The sequence below is a fragment of the Aquarana catesbeiana genome, linkage group LG03, assembly GCF_042186555.1.
Source record: "Aquarana catesbeiana isolate 2022-GZ linkage group LG03, ASM4218655v1, whole genome shotgun sequence".
Classification (NCBI taxonomy): Eukaryota; Metazoa; Chordata; class Amphibia; order Anura; family Ranidae; genus Aquarana; species Aquarana catesbeiana.
In genome coordinates, this window is record NC_133326.1 from 695,410,064 (window position 1) to 695,423,782 (window position 13,719).

The following is a 13,719-nucleotide window of genomic DNA, read 5'->3' on the forward strand; positions in this document are numbered from 1 at the left end:
CCGACCAGCCGCCGCAGTTTTACTGCAGCAGAATGGCACGGCTGAGAGAAAGGACGTTACCTTACGTCGCTTCGCCTTTTGACCCGCAGTGTGCGCAGTGTGGAGCTGATGTGAGTGCTTGGCAGGTGCGATGACCGCCAGGCTCCCGCGATCGCAAGTGAGAATGGGGATCTGTGTGTGTAAACACACAAATCCGGTTGTTTCAGGGGAGTAGAGACAGAGCGTGTGTTCCAACTAAGTAGGAACACTGATCTCTCTCTTCCTAGACGGTCCCAGCTCCCCTACAGTTAGAAAACACCCAGGGAACACAGTTAACCCCTTGATCGCCCCCTAGTGTTAACCCCTTCTCTGCCAGTTTAAACAGTAATCATTGCATTTTAATAGCACTGATCGCTGTATAATTGTCAGTGATCCCAAAAATGTGTCAAAAGTGTCCAATTTGTCCGCCGCAATATCGCAGTCCTAATAAAAATCGCAGATCGCCACCATTACTAGTAAAAAATTAAAAAAAAAAATGCCATAAATCTATCCCCTATTTTTTACCAAAGATATGTAGAAGAATATATATCAGCCTAAACTGAGGAAAAAATGTTTTTTTTTTTTAAATGTGGGATATTTATTATAGCAAAAAGTAAAAGATATTGTGTTTTTTCAAAATTGTCGCTCTTCTTTTGTTTATGGCACAAAAAATATAAACCCCAGAGATGATCAAAAACCACCAAAAGAAAGCTCTATTTGGGGGAAAAAAAAGGACATCAATTTTGTTTGGGTACAGCGTCGCATGACAGCGCAATTGTCAGTTAAAGCAAGGCTGTGCCATATCACAAAAAATGGCCTGGTCATTGAGAAGCCAAATCTTCCGGGGCTGAAGTGGTTAAAAGTAATGAAACATTGTGTATAATAATTGTATGCATTTTTAAGAAGATGAGATATAGGGAGAGATAGAGAAGGAGAAAGAGAGGGAGAAAGAGATAGATAGATTAACATAAGTACATTATAAGCCTTATACTAGCCTTAAGTCTTGTAAACTACAGATACAACACAATAGAAAAACACATTGAGTCAGCTATTTTCCTAGAATATTGATGCATTTCAAGTAATGAAATAATGTGTATAATGTGTATAATGAAAAAAATGAGAGATTGATTCAGAGCACATTAAACATTAAAATAAAAAAGTTAATGTTTACTGTAACTCCTACAATATAAAAAAAAATAGTTTCATTAAAAAAAAAAAGAGCCTTAAAAAATAAATAAAAAGTACAATTTTACTTACTGATATCAAATGAAGAAAGGAGGCACTCTATTAAAAAAAAAATTATATATGCAGCACTATTGGTAATCAAAAAAGCATGTTTTGAAGAAACATTGCACTTCAGCCACTCAATAGCTACTGTATGTTTTCAAAGTCTCAGACCCACATACTTGGCAAGTGATGTCCCAGGCACATTCCTGGGAGAAGTTATTTTCTCTGGATGTTCAGATTGATGGATGCCAGTCACTTTGATTGAGGTTTTTGTAGATTTTATTACATATGTGAAAAGAGAAGAGAAAGGAAGGTAGAGAAATCACAGGGCACCTGAAGGTTTCTACTAAAAACACAATCCTTATCTTCTGAATGCCTTTCTAACTTTAAGGGTTCCTCTCTCACAGAGCTGTACTGGCTGGAATCTTAATATATGGGTCTTAGTCTTAACCCGTTTGTGCCTAAGGGTAAAATAAATCTAAATACCTAAGCCCAATTTTGCAATTTTGGAATGTGTTAGTAAAACCATACATATCATCACAACTACTCTCTGCATCCAGGTGGATTTTATCTTGTTTTTTTCAGGACAAATTGGGCTTTCATTTGGTGGTAAATGGTCATGGATATTTCCTGATTTTATTTTTTGTTATTATCAAAGGAAATCTGGCCCAAAAAAAGTTAAAAACTTTTTTTTTTAATTTAGCTGTATATTTCTTACTACTACCATAACCTTTAACCAAAGAATTAAGCAAAATTAATTCTCCTGCTCCTAATGATCGCAGCGATACCACATATGTGTATGTTAGTTGTTATTTGTACCCGTAGTAGCCCAGAAAACAATAGTGTGGATTTTGCTTCTTTTTTTTTATATCCTACCTAAAACCTACTGACAGTAACCGCCACTGATACTAATTAAAACAAAAATCCTGTCCAAAAAATACTGACCCTGAAATTGACCTTTGGCCTTTACTTTTGACCCTGACCTTGACCCAAACACTAACCCTGGCATTGACCTAGATCAAACCTTGTTCTAGGTTTTTTCTTTTTAATTATTATTTTTTTTCACTATTATTATTTTCTACACACACTTTGTTTTTTTCTATCTCTGTAAGGACAGAGAAAGATACAGAGAGAAAGACAGAGAAAGATACAATGTATCTTTCTTGTCCATTCACAGAGACAGAAAACACAGAGGCGGGCTTCACAGTGACTGATCACTGTGATAGCCAATCAGAGGCTATTACAGCAATCAAGTGACCTGAAATTGGACGTTCCAGGTCCCGATCATTAGAATGGGGCCCGGGGCTCTCGGTGAGAACCCAGTCACTGTGGTGGGAGTGCCCCCTGCAGCGCACTCTCAGCACAAAGGAAGGTACGCAAATATGCGGCCCCACAGGCAAAAAGCCCAGTGCAGTGGGACCGCATATTTGCCATTAGATAGGTATAGAGAAAAGTGGGGCCAATATGGCCGCCATTCGTCTCTATGCCCTTGGAGGACTGGAGCGACGTCTAACATCACGTTCGATTCCCGAGCTATAGTAAATAATTTTTTCAATAAACAGGACCTGTCATCCTTATTTCTATTACAAGGGATGTTTACATTTCAAGTGATCAAAAAATAAAGGGACAGTGTAAAAAAAAAAAGTAAAATAAATAAGAAATAAAAAATGAATTTAAAGCTCTACTTCTCTCTGCGCAAGCGTGCAGATACAAACGCATATGTAAGTCGCAAAAGCATATGTAAACAGTGTTCAAACCACACATGTGAGGTATTGCCATGAACGTTAGAGTAAGAGCAATAATTCTAGTGCTAGACCTCCTCTGCAACTCTAAAAAGGTAACCTGTAAAAATGCTTAAAGCTTCACCTATGGAGATTTTTAAGTACCGTAGTTTGTTGCCATTCCATGAGCAGAATTTTAAAACATGACATCTTAGGTATCTATTTACTCGGTGTAACATCATATTTCACAATATATTAAACATGTAGATAAGTATTGTGTTTTTTTTTTTTTTTTTTTTATTCATTAAAGTGTATTTTTTCTAAAAAAAATTGTGTCTGAAAAACCGCTGTGCAAATACTATGTGACAAAAAATATTGCAATATTGCAATATATATTGCAGCTAGAATTCGGCTTTAACATAATGTGATATCTCATTTATACTCTGCTTGAGAACACTCAAACAGCAGTTAAAGCTGGGTATACAACGTTCATACAAATATTGTATGAAAATATTCAATACATTTAATGACTTCACGAATAACATTCAACAGTACTTAAAAATGTTTTTTTTAACATTCAGTTTTGGAATTAATATAATTTCCTGTACGAGAATTACATACACTGTTAGAAATTAATTTGTTTGAGAAATATTTTCCAACCTGATCCTTTTCTTCACTATGGTTGAAGGTAAACATTGATGTAACACCACTAATGATTAGAAAATTAAACAAATGCTCTTAAAATGAATTATTTTGAACAAAATTCTATAAGTGTAAATCTGGCTTAACATGATACACTCTATGCTCAGAGAGCACTACCAGGCACACAGCTGAGCAAACATACAAGATTACAAAACTTTGGAAAAATACAAAATCCCAATGAATATATATGGAATGTTTCAACTTTGACAATTTTGGCTGTCATCCGTAGAAAAGACAGAGCTTCACACTGTGTATATCAATCAGGTAACACTCATCCAAGGCCATGCCTATCTAATGCATTTCACCCCCCCCCTTCATTGGCCTTAATCATGACCCCTATGACTAAACCTGATAAGTGATGGGGGATGAAATGTGTTAGAAGGTTGTGGCATATGAGAGGAGATTGAGCTGAAGCCAATCCTTGGATGAATATCACCTGGTTGACATACACAGCTCCATATTTTCTACTGGATGACTGGACCTTTGTGCTAGACAGGCTCAATTCAGGGAACCAGCACCTTTGTCTTCGGCAGGTGGTATGCACAGTGGATTTTGAATGGTGCTTTTTCTTTCCATGGGTTTGTAATGTTGGCTGTCAGTCACGTGAGCAGAAACTACTTTGACCATTGAAGCAATTTGCTCAGATTTGATTCAGTTCAGTCCAATTTCTTTTGCAGAACAGATGTTCACTTGGGTTGAGAACCAAAACCAGCTTACTTCCAGCTGGACCTTTTGCTTTATTTTACTACACTATTGGCAGAGTTTATTTAGTGTGTTTCATGCCCATGAACTTCACATGCTGTACCTGGAAAGTGGAGGAGATCTGAGCTAACTGATTGGCTTGACCTGAGTGGATGCCTTCCTTATCTATTTTGCTAAATTGACCTCTCAGTGCGTGAAGATTCACATACTCTGGTAAGTTGCAGAGTGGTAAGCTGCACTGAATGTAATTTTCCTGCTTGAAGTAAAACTTTTTCCTTTATTCTGCACAAATACCATCTGGAATATGTATTTTTTATTTGTGAAATATGATGACATCTTTTGCTGGATACATCTCCTGAAGATTTGAAGGTTTGCACTTATTTGGACTACAATTTTTTTTAAATCTCAAATAAAGTTTTATTAAACAGGTCGAGCAAGCATTACACAATCCAGAACATATGCACCTTGGTAAAACGATAAAGCAGTTTTTTCAGCTTTTGGTGGAGGCATTGTTGCACATGGTGATGGATGGTGGAGACTAACACCAAGAACTCAAGATTTATTATCACAGATTTTGGTGGACTGGTTAATGGACATTTGGCTCTTCATATGTCATTTTTAATTTTGACCTTTTACCTCGATTCTATATTTATACATTATTGTTGTCAGGGCTTTTTTTCTCAAACAATAGGTGCTGAAACTTAACCACGGTCCCACAAAACACCTCCCCCTACACACACCCTCCAAATCACATCAGATAGTGGGTGTGTTCAGTCAATTTTCACGAACAGTAGGAGGGTCTTAAAGGGGCATTAAATACCAGGATTGCATTACATACAGAGTGCAGAGCTGTCACTTATAAACACAGAAACCAGACTTCTGTGTTTACAAGTGATTGTGGTGAGCAGGCACCAAAGGGTCTGAGCCAGAGGTGGTGGAACTGAGTTCCACCAAGTTCCCCCTGAAAAAAAGCCCTGATTGTTGTACTGTGATTATGTCATACAAGAGAATTGCTGCTTGATTTGTGCATCTACAACTATTTAATAGTGCAGTTTTTTTTTACTGCTTTTATAATAAAAGGAAGCCTATATGTCCATGCACACATAGACTTTTAGAAGAGTTTGGAGGCATAGGCATTTACAGGCAGGGAAAAAAAACCTCACTGCCAGTGCATCCAGGAGTAGCAGCGTTTTGGCTGAAAAAATGCTTGTAAACATGTAAACATATCTAACTATACATTTCGGCTAGATGCGTTTAGCGCTTGAGCGTTAATTAATTTCAGTGGCCAGAATAAATTATTAACCCCCAAACACTTGATGCGACTAAACGTGGTTATCACTTTTTTTTTCAAGTGTCAAGTGTTTTTTTATGCCAAAATAATGCTGTCCGAAGGAAATATGTCTAGGAGTGATTAAAGTGATTGTAAACAATCACCTTTAAAACAACCCATTCAGTTTAAATTAGAAATGAAAGGCAAAACATTTGTGTATAGAAATTAATAAAACATTACAAATACCTTTTTTGTCTTTTTTATAAGTGATCACATTCCCTCTGTTCTCAGCTCTATAAGAGCTGGGGGGAGGAGAAGCAGCAGTACACTGAACTTCCCAGTGAATGGCTGTATCAGGGGCGTGTCAGGACAAGTCTGATCATTGGGGGAGAGAGCACTGAGATCCCAACATAGCAAAATAAACTGACCATGGTGTGCTCTTCTGCTTAGTGTGGTCAGTTTGTATTAGGAAAGCAAGGGGACTGGCAGGAACACCAGAGATTTCACATAAAGGAAGAATCCCAAAGAGAACAGGATACTTTCTCATACAAGTACATGGTACAGCAGGCACATATCAGGAATATGAAGTGTTGTGGTAACAAACGCTTTAAGAAAAGTCCAGGGTGCATGAGGCCTCATAAAGCTCACTACAGGATCGCAAAAATACAAAAAAATAAAAAATGGAAAAATACTAAACCCTGATAAATATACAGTATATGCAATGTTTTAACTGTGACAATTTTGTCTGTCAGTCACATGGACAGGAACTACTTGACCAGATCAATTTTCTCAGATTTGATTCAGTTCAGGCCAATTTATTTTGTTGAATAAATGTTTTGTTGGGTTGGGAGGCCAAAACCAGCTTCCGTTCACCTGGATGATCTAAGAATAATCTGCTCTAAACATTTAAAAAAAATAAAATAAAACATATCATAAGTTTAATCATCTCCTAATCAATATTTGACTCTATCTCAGTTTGCTAACTCTTCCATATTTTTTAATACCCTCTAAGTTTGCTGCATTGACTTTAGAGTTCCAATTAAAAGGAAATGTGTCATCAGATACAATCTTCATATAAAAAATAGACGGGAACACACCTGTTGTTGCAAGTTTCATACGGAATAGTTTTGTGACAATTCACACATAGACAAGCAGTACAGTTCAGGCAGTGTGTTAGCAAATACTAATGCCCTCTACACGCGGTCGGATTTTCCGACGGAAAAAGTGCGATCGGATTGTGTTGTCGGAAATTCCGATCGTGTGTGGGCTCCATCTGACTTTTTCCGTCGGAATTTCCGACACAAAAAGTTTGAGAGCAGGCTATAAAATTTTCCGACAACAAAATCCGATCGGTTAAATTCCGATCGTGTGTACACAAATGCGATGCACAAAGTGCCATGCATGCTCAGAATTAGGGATGAGCCGAACACCCCCCTGTTCGGTTCGCACCAGAACATGCGAACAGGAAAAAAATTCGTTCGAACACGCGAACACCGTTAAAGTCTATGGGACACGAACATGAATAATCAAAAGTGCTAATTTTAAAGGCTAATATGCAAGTTATTGTCAATAAAAGTGTTTGGGGACCTGGGTCCTGCCCCAGGGGACATGAATCAATGCAAAAAAAAGTTTTAAAAACGGCCGTTTTTTCAGGAGCAGTGATTTTAATAATGCTTAAAGTCAAACAATAAAAGTGTAATATCCCTTTAAATTTCATACCTGGGGGGTGTCTATAGTATGCCTGTAAAGGGGCGCATGTTTCCCGTGTTTAGAACAGTCTGACAGCAAAATGACATTTTGAAGGAAAAAACACATTTAAAACTACCGCGGCTATTGCATTGCCGACAATACACATAGAAGTTCATTGATAAAAACGGCATGGGAATTCCCCACAGGGCAACCCCGAACCAAAATTAAAAAAAAAAAATGATGTGGGAGTCCCCCTAAATTCCATACAAGGCCCTTCAGGTCTGGTATGGATATTAAGGGGAACCCCAGCCAAAATTTAAAAAAAAAATTGACGTGGGGTTCCCCCTAAATTCCATACCAGACCCTTCAGGTCTGGTATGGATTTTAAGGGGAACCCCGCGCCAAAAAAAAAAAACGGCTTGGGGTCCCCCTAAAAATCCATACCAGACCCTTATCCGAGCACGCAACCTGGCAGGCCACAGGAAAAGAGGGGGGGACGAGAGTGCGGCCCCCCCCCTGAACCGTACCAGGCCACATGCCCTCAACATTGGGAGTGTGCTTTGGGGTAGCCCCCCAAAACACCTTGTCCCCATGTTGATGAGGACAAGGGCCTCAACCTCACAACCGTGGCCGGTGGTTGTGGGGGTCTGCGGGCGGGGGGCTTATCGGAATCTGGAAGCCCCCTTTAACAAGGGGACCCCCAGATCCCGGCCCCCCCCCTGTGTGAAATGGTAAGGGGGTACTTACCCCTACCATTTCACTAAAAAACTGTCAAAAATGTTAAAAATGACAAGAGACAGTTTTTGACAATTCCTTTATTTAAATGCTTCTTCTTTCTTCCTTCATCTTCTTCTTCTTCTGGTTCTTCTGGCTCTTCTGGTTCTTCCTCCGGCGTTCTCGTCCAGCATCTTCTCCGTGGCGTCTTCTATCTTCTTCTCCTCGGGCCGCCCCGCACCCATGGCATGAGGGGAGGCTCCCGCTCTTCTCTTCATCTTCTTCTCTTCTTCATCTTCTTCTTCATCTTCTTCTTCATCTTCTTCTTCTTCTTCTCTTCTTCATGTCTTCTCCGGGCCGCTCCGCAGCCATGCTGTGGCATGGAGGGAGGCTCCCGCTGTGTGACGGCGTCTCTTCGTCTGACGGTTCTTAAATAACGGGGGGCGGGGCCATCCGGTGACCCCGCCCCCCTCTGACGCACGGTGACTTGACGGGACTTCCCTGTGACGTCACGGGGAATGCCACAGGGAAGTCCCGTCATGTCACCGTGCGTCAGAGGGGGGCGGGGTCACCGGGTGGCCCCGCCCCCCGTTATTTAAGAACCGTCAGACGAAGAGACGCCGTCACACAGCGGGAGCCTCCCTCCATGCCACAGCATGGCTGCGGAGCGGCCCGGAGAAGACATGAAGAAGAGAAGAAGAAGAAGAAGATGAAGAAGAAGATGAAGATGAAGAAGAAGATGAAGAAGAGAAGAAGATGAAGAGAAGAGCGGGAGCCTCCCCTCATGCCATGGGTGCGGAGCAGCCCGAGGAGAAGAAGATAGAAGACGCCGCGGAGAAGATGCTGGACGAGAACGCCGGAGGAAGAACCAGAAGAGCCAGAAGAACCAGAAGAAGAAGAAGATGAAGGAAGAAAGAAGAAGCATTTAAATAAAGGAATTGTCAAAAACTGTCTCTTGTCATTTTTAACATTTTTGACAGTTTTTTAGTGAAATGGTAGGGGTAAGTACCCCCTTACCATTTCACACAGGGGGGGGCCGGGATCTGGGGGTCCCCTTGTTAAAGGGGGCTTCCAGATTCCGATAAGCCCCCCGCCCGCAGACCCCCACAACCACCGGCCACGGTTGTGAGGATGAGGCCCTTGTCCTCATCAACATGGGGACAAGGTGTTTTGGGGGGCTACCCCAAAGCACCCTCCCAATGTTGAGGGCATGTGGCCTGGTACGGTTCAGGAGGGGGGGGGCGCACTCTCGTCCCCCCCTCTTTTCCTGCGGCCTGCCAGGTTGCGTGCTCGGATAAGGGTCTGGTATGGATTTTTAGGGGGACCCCACGCCGTTTTTTTTTTTTTTTTTGGCGCGGGGTTCCCCTTAAAATCCATACCAGACCTGAAGGGTCTGGTATGGAATTTAGGGGGAACCCCACGTCAATTTTTTTTTTAAATTTTGGCTGGGGTTCCCCTTAATATCCATACCAGACCTGAAGGGCCTTGTATGGAATTTAGGGGGACCCCCACATCATTTTTTTTTTTTTTATTTTGGTTCGGGGTTCCCCTGTGGGGAATTCCCATGCCGTTTTTATCAATGAACTTCTATGTGTATTGTCGGCAATGCAATAGCCGCGGGTAGTTTTAAATGAGTTTTTTCCTTCAAAATGTCATTTTGCTGTCAGACTGTTCTAAACACAGGAAACATGCGCCCCTTTACAGGCATACTATAGACACCCCCCAGGTACGAAATTTAAAGGGATATTACACTTTTATTGTTTGACTTTAAGCATTAATAAAATCACTGCTCCTGAAAAAACGTCCGTTTTTAAAACTTTTTTTTGCATTGATCCATGTCCCCTGGGGCAGGACCCGGGTCCCCAAACACTTTTTATGACAATAACTTGCATATAAGCCTTTAAAATTAGCACTTTTGATTTCTCCCATAGACTTTTAAAGGGTGTTCCACGGCATTCGAATTTGCCGCGAACACCCCAAATTGTTCGCTGTTCGGTGAACTTGCGAACAGCCAATGTTCGAGTAGAACATGAGTTTGACTCGAACTCGAAGCTCATCCCTACTCAGAATAAATTAAGAGATGAAAGCTATTGGCTACTGCCCCGTTTATAGTCCCGACGTACGTGTTTTACGTCACCGCTTTCAGAACGATCAGATTTTCCAACAACTTTGTGCGACCATGTGTATGCAAGACAAGTTTGAGCCATCATCCATCGGAAAAAATCCATGGATTTTGTTGTCTGAATGTCCGATCAATGATCGATCGTGTGTACAGGGCATAAGTGTCAGAGTTTTGAAATCGAAAGTGATAGGGACAGAGATAGGATTTTCATGGTTTTTATGAATTGTTAGTTTCATAATATACACTATATTACTAAAAGTATTGGGACGCCTTCCTTTACATGCACATGAACTTTAATGGCATCCCAGTCTTACGCCCTGTACACACGGTCGGACATTGATCGGACATTCCGACAACAAAATCCATGGATTTGTTTCGACGGATGTTGGCTCAAACTTGTCTTGCATACACATGGTCACACAAAGTTGTCGGAAAATCTGATCGTTCTGAACGCGGTGACGTAAAACACGTACGTCGGGACTATAAATGGGGCAGTAGCCAATAGCTTTCCTCTCTTAATTTATTCTGAGCATGCATGGCACTTTGTCCGTCGGATTTGTCTACACACGATCGGGATTTAAAGGATCGGATTTTGTTGTCGGAAAATTTTATAGCATGCTCTCAAACTTTGTGTGTCGGAAATTCCAATGGAAAAAGTCAGATAGAGCCCACACACTGTCGGAATTTCCAACAACAAGCTCCAATCGCACATATTCCGTCGGAAAGTCCGACCGTGTGTACAGGGCATTAGTCCGTAGAGTTCAATATTGAGTTGGCCCACCCTTTGCAGCTATAACAGCTTCACCTCTTCTGGGAAGGCTGTCCACAAGGCTTAGGAGTGTGTCTATGGGAATGTTTGACCATTCTTCCAGAAGCACATTTGTGAGGTCAGGCACTGATGTTGAACAAGAAGGCCTGGCTAGCAGTCTGCACTCAAATTCATCCCAAAGGTGTTCTATCGGTCATGACTAGTTCATCCACCCCAAACTCGCTCATCCATGTCTTTATGGATCTTGCTTTGTGCAGTGGTCCAAATAATTTGGTATGGGGATGATTATGGTGTGGGTTTGTTTTTCAGGGGTTGGGCTTGGCCTCTTAGTTCCAGGTAAGGAAACTGTTAAGGCGTCAGCATACCAAGACATTTTGGACAATTTCATGCTCCCAACTTTGTGGGAACAGTTTGGGGATGTCCCCTTCCTGTTCAAACATGACTGCACACCAGTGCCAAAGTAAGGTCAATAAACACATGGATGAGTGAGTTTAGGTTGGAGGAACTTGACTGGCCTGCACAGAGTCTTGACTTCAACCCAATAGAACACCTTGGAATGAATTAGAGGGTAGACTGCGAGCCAGGCCTTTTTCGTCCATCATCAGTGCCTGACCTCACAAATGTGCTTCTGGAAGAATTGTCAAACATTCCCATAGACGCACTCCTAAACCTTGTGGTTAGCCTTCCCAGAAGAGTTGAAGCTGTTATAGCTGCAGAGGGTGGGCCAACTCAATATTGAACCCTATAGAATAAGACTGTGATGCCATTAAAGTTCATGTGCGTGTAAAGGCAGGCGTCCCAGTCAGTGGTGTATTTAGGTTTTGTGCTGCCCTAGGCCTGACTAAACGCATGCACCCCCCTAATTTAAATACGACCCACCCCATCCTGCCGAGGCCACACCCCTTCCTGTTTAAGACCCACCTTAGCATCTGTAAACAACACCCCTTCCTCTTTAGGCTCATTTGGCACCTTTCAGGGGGGAACAGGTACCTGTTTCTGACAGGTACCCTTCCCCACTTCTGGAAAACTGCGCTGTCCCCTCTGAAGTTTGCCCCCCCTCCTCCTTCCTCCACTGGGCCATTCAGAAAGTGCAACGCGCTTCACACATGTGCAGTAGGGAACCGGTCGGTTTCCCTTACCATGAATGATAGTGGCAAAAAACGAGAGCCAATCCGAAAATCGGCTGAGGTGTCGACATTGCTGGATCCCTGGACAGGTAAGTGTCCTAATATTAAAAGTCAGTAGCTACAGTATTTTTAGCTGCTGAGTTTTAATGCTATCACGGGGGGGGGTCTCACTGTGCCCATCAAACGCAGTCACTGTGCCCATCAAATGCAGCCACTGTACCCATCAAACGCTGCCACTGTGCTATCAAACGCAGCCACTGTGCCCATCAAATGCTGCCACTGTGCTATCAAATGCAGCTACTGTGCCCATCAAATGCAGCTACTGTGCCCATCAAACGCAGCCACTGTACCCGTCAAACGCAGCCACTGTGCCCATCAATTGCAGCCACTGTGTCCATCAATTGCAGCCACTGTGCCCATCAATTGCAGCCACTGTGCCCCATCAAACGCAGCCACTGTGCCCCATCAAACGCAGCCACTGTGCCCCATCAAACGCAGCCACTGTGCCCCATCAAACGCAGCCACTGTGCCATCAAACGTAGCCATTGTGCCATCAAACGTAGCCACTGTGCCCATCAATTGCAGCCACTGTGCCCATCAAATGCAGCCACCGTGCCCATCAAATGCAGCCACCGCGCCATCAAATGCTGCCACTGTGCCCATCAATCGCAGCCACTGTGCCCATCAATCGCAGCCACTGTGCCCATCAATCGCAGCCACTGTGCCCATCAAATGCAGCCACTGTGCCCATCAAACGCAGCCACTGTGCCCCATCAAACGTAGCCACTGTGCCATCAAACGTAGCCACTGTGCCCATCAAACGTAGCCACTGTGCCCATCAATTGCAGCCACTGTGCCCATCAATTGCAGCCACTGTGCCCATCAATTGCAGCCACTGTGCCCATCAAACGTAGCCACTGTGCCCATCAATTGCAGCCACTGTGCCCATCAAACATAGCCACTGTGCCCATCAATTGCAGCCACTGTGCCCATCAATTGCAGCCACTGTGCCCATCAAACGCAGCCACTGTGCCCCATCAAACGTAGCCACTGTGCCATCAAACGTAGCCACTGTGCCCATCAAACGTAGCCACTGTGCCCATCAATTGCAGCCACTGTGCCCATCAATTGCAGCCACTGTGCCCATCAATTGCAGCCACTGTGCCCATCAAACGTAGCCACTGTGCCCATCAATTGCAGCCACTGTGCCCATCAAACATAGCCACTGTGCCCATCAATTGCAGCCACTGTGCCCATCAATTGCAGCCACTGTGCCCCATCAATTGCAGCCACTGTGCCCCATCAAACGCAGCCACTGTGCCCATCAAACGCAGCCACTGTGCCCATCAAACGCAGCCACTGTGCCCATCAAACGCAGCCACTGTGCCCTCAAACGCAGCCACTGTGCCCATCAAATGCAGCCACCGCGCCATCAAATGCAGCCACTGTGCCCATCAAATTCTGCCACTGTGCCCATCAAATTCTGCCAGTGCCCATCAAATGCTGCCAGTGCCCATAACACTGATATACTTTTTAAAATCATTGTACCTGCTGTCCTGGGGGTTTCCCTCATGCTCCTCTCTCTCCTGACCTCACAGCCCCAGGGCCGAGGAGAAGATTCACTGCAGCAAAGCAGTGCAGGGGAGGGTAGGCGGAGC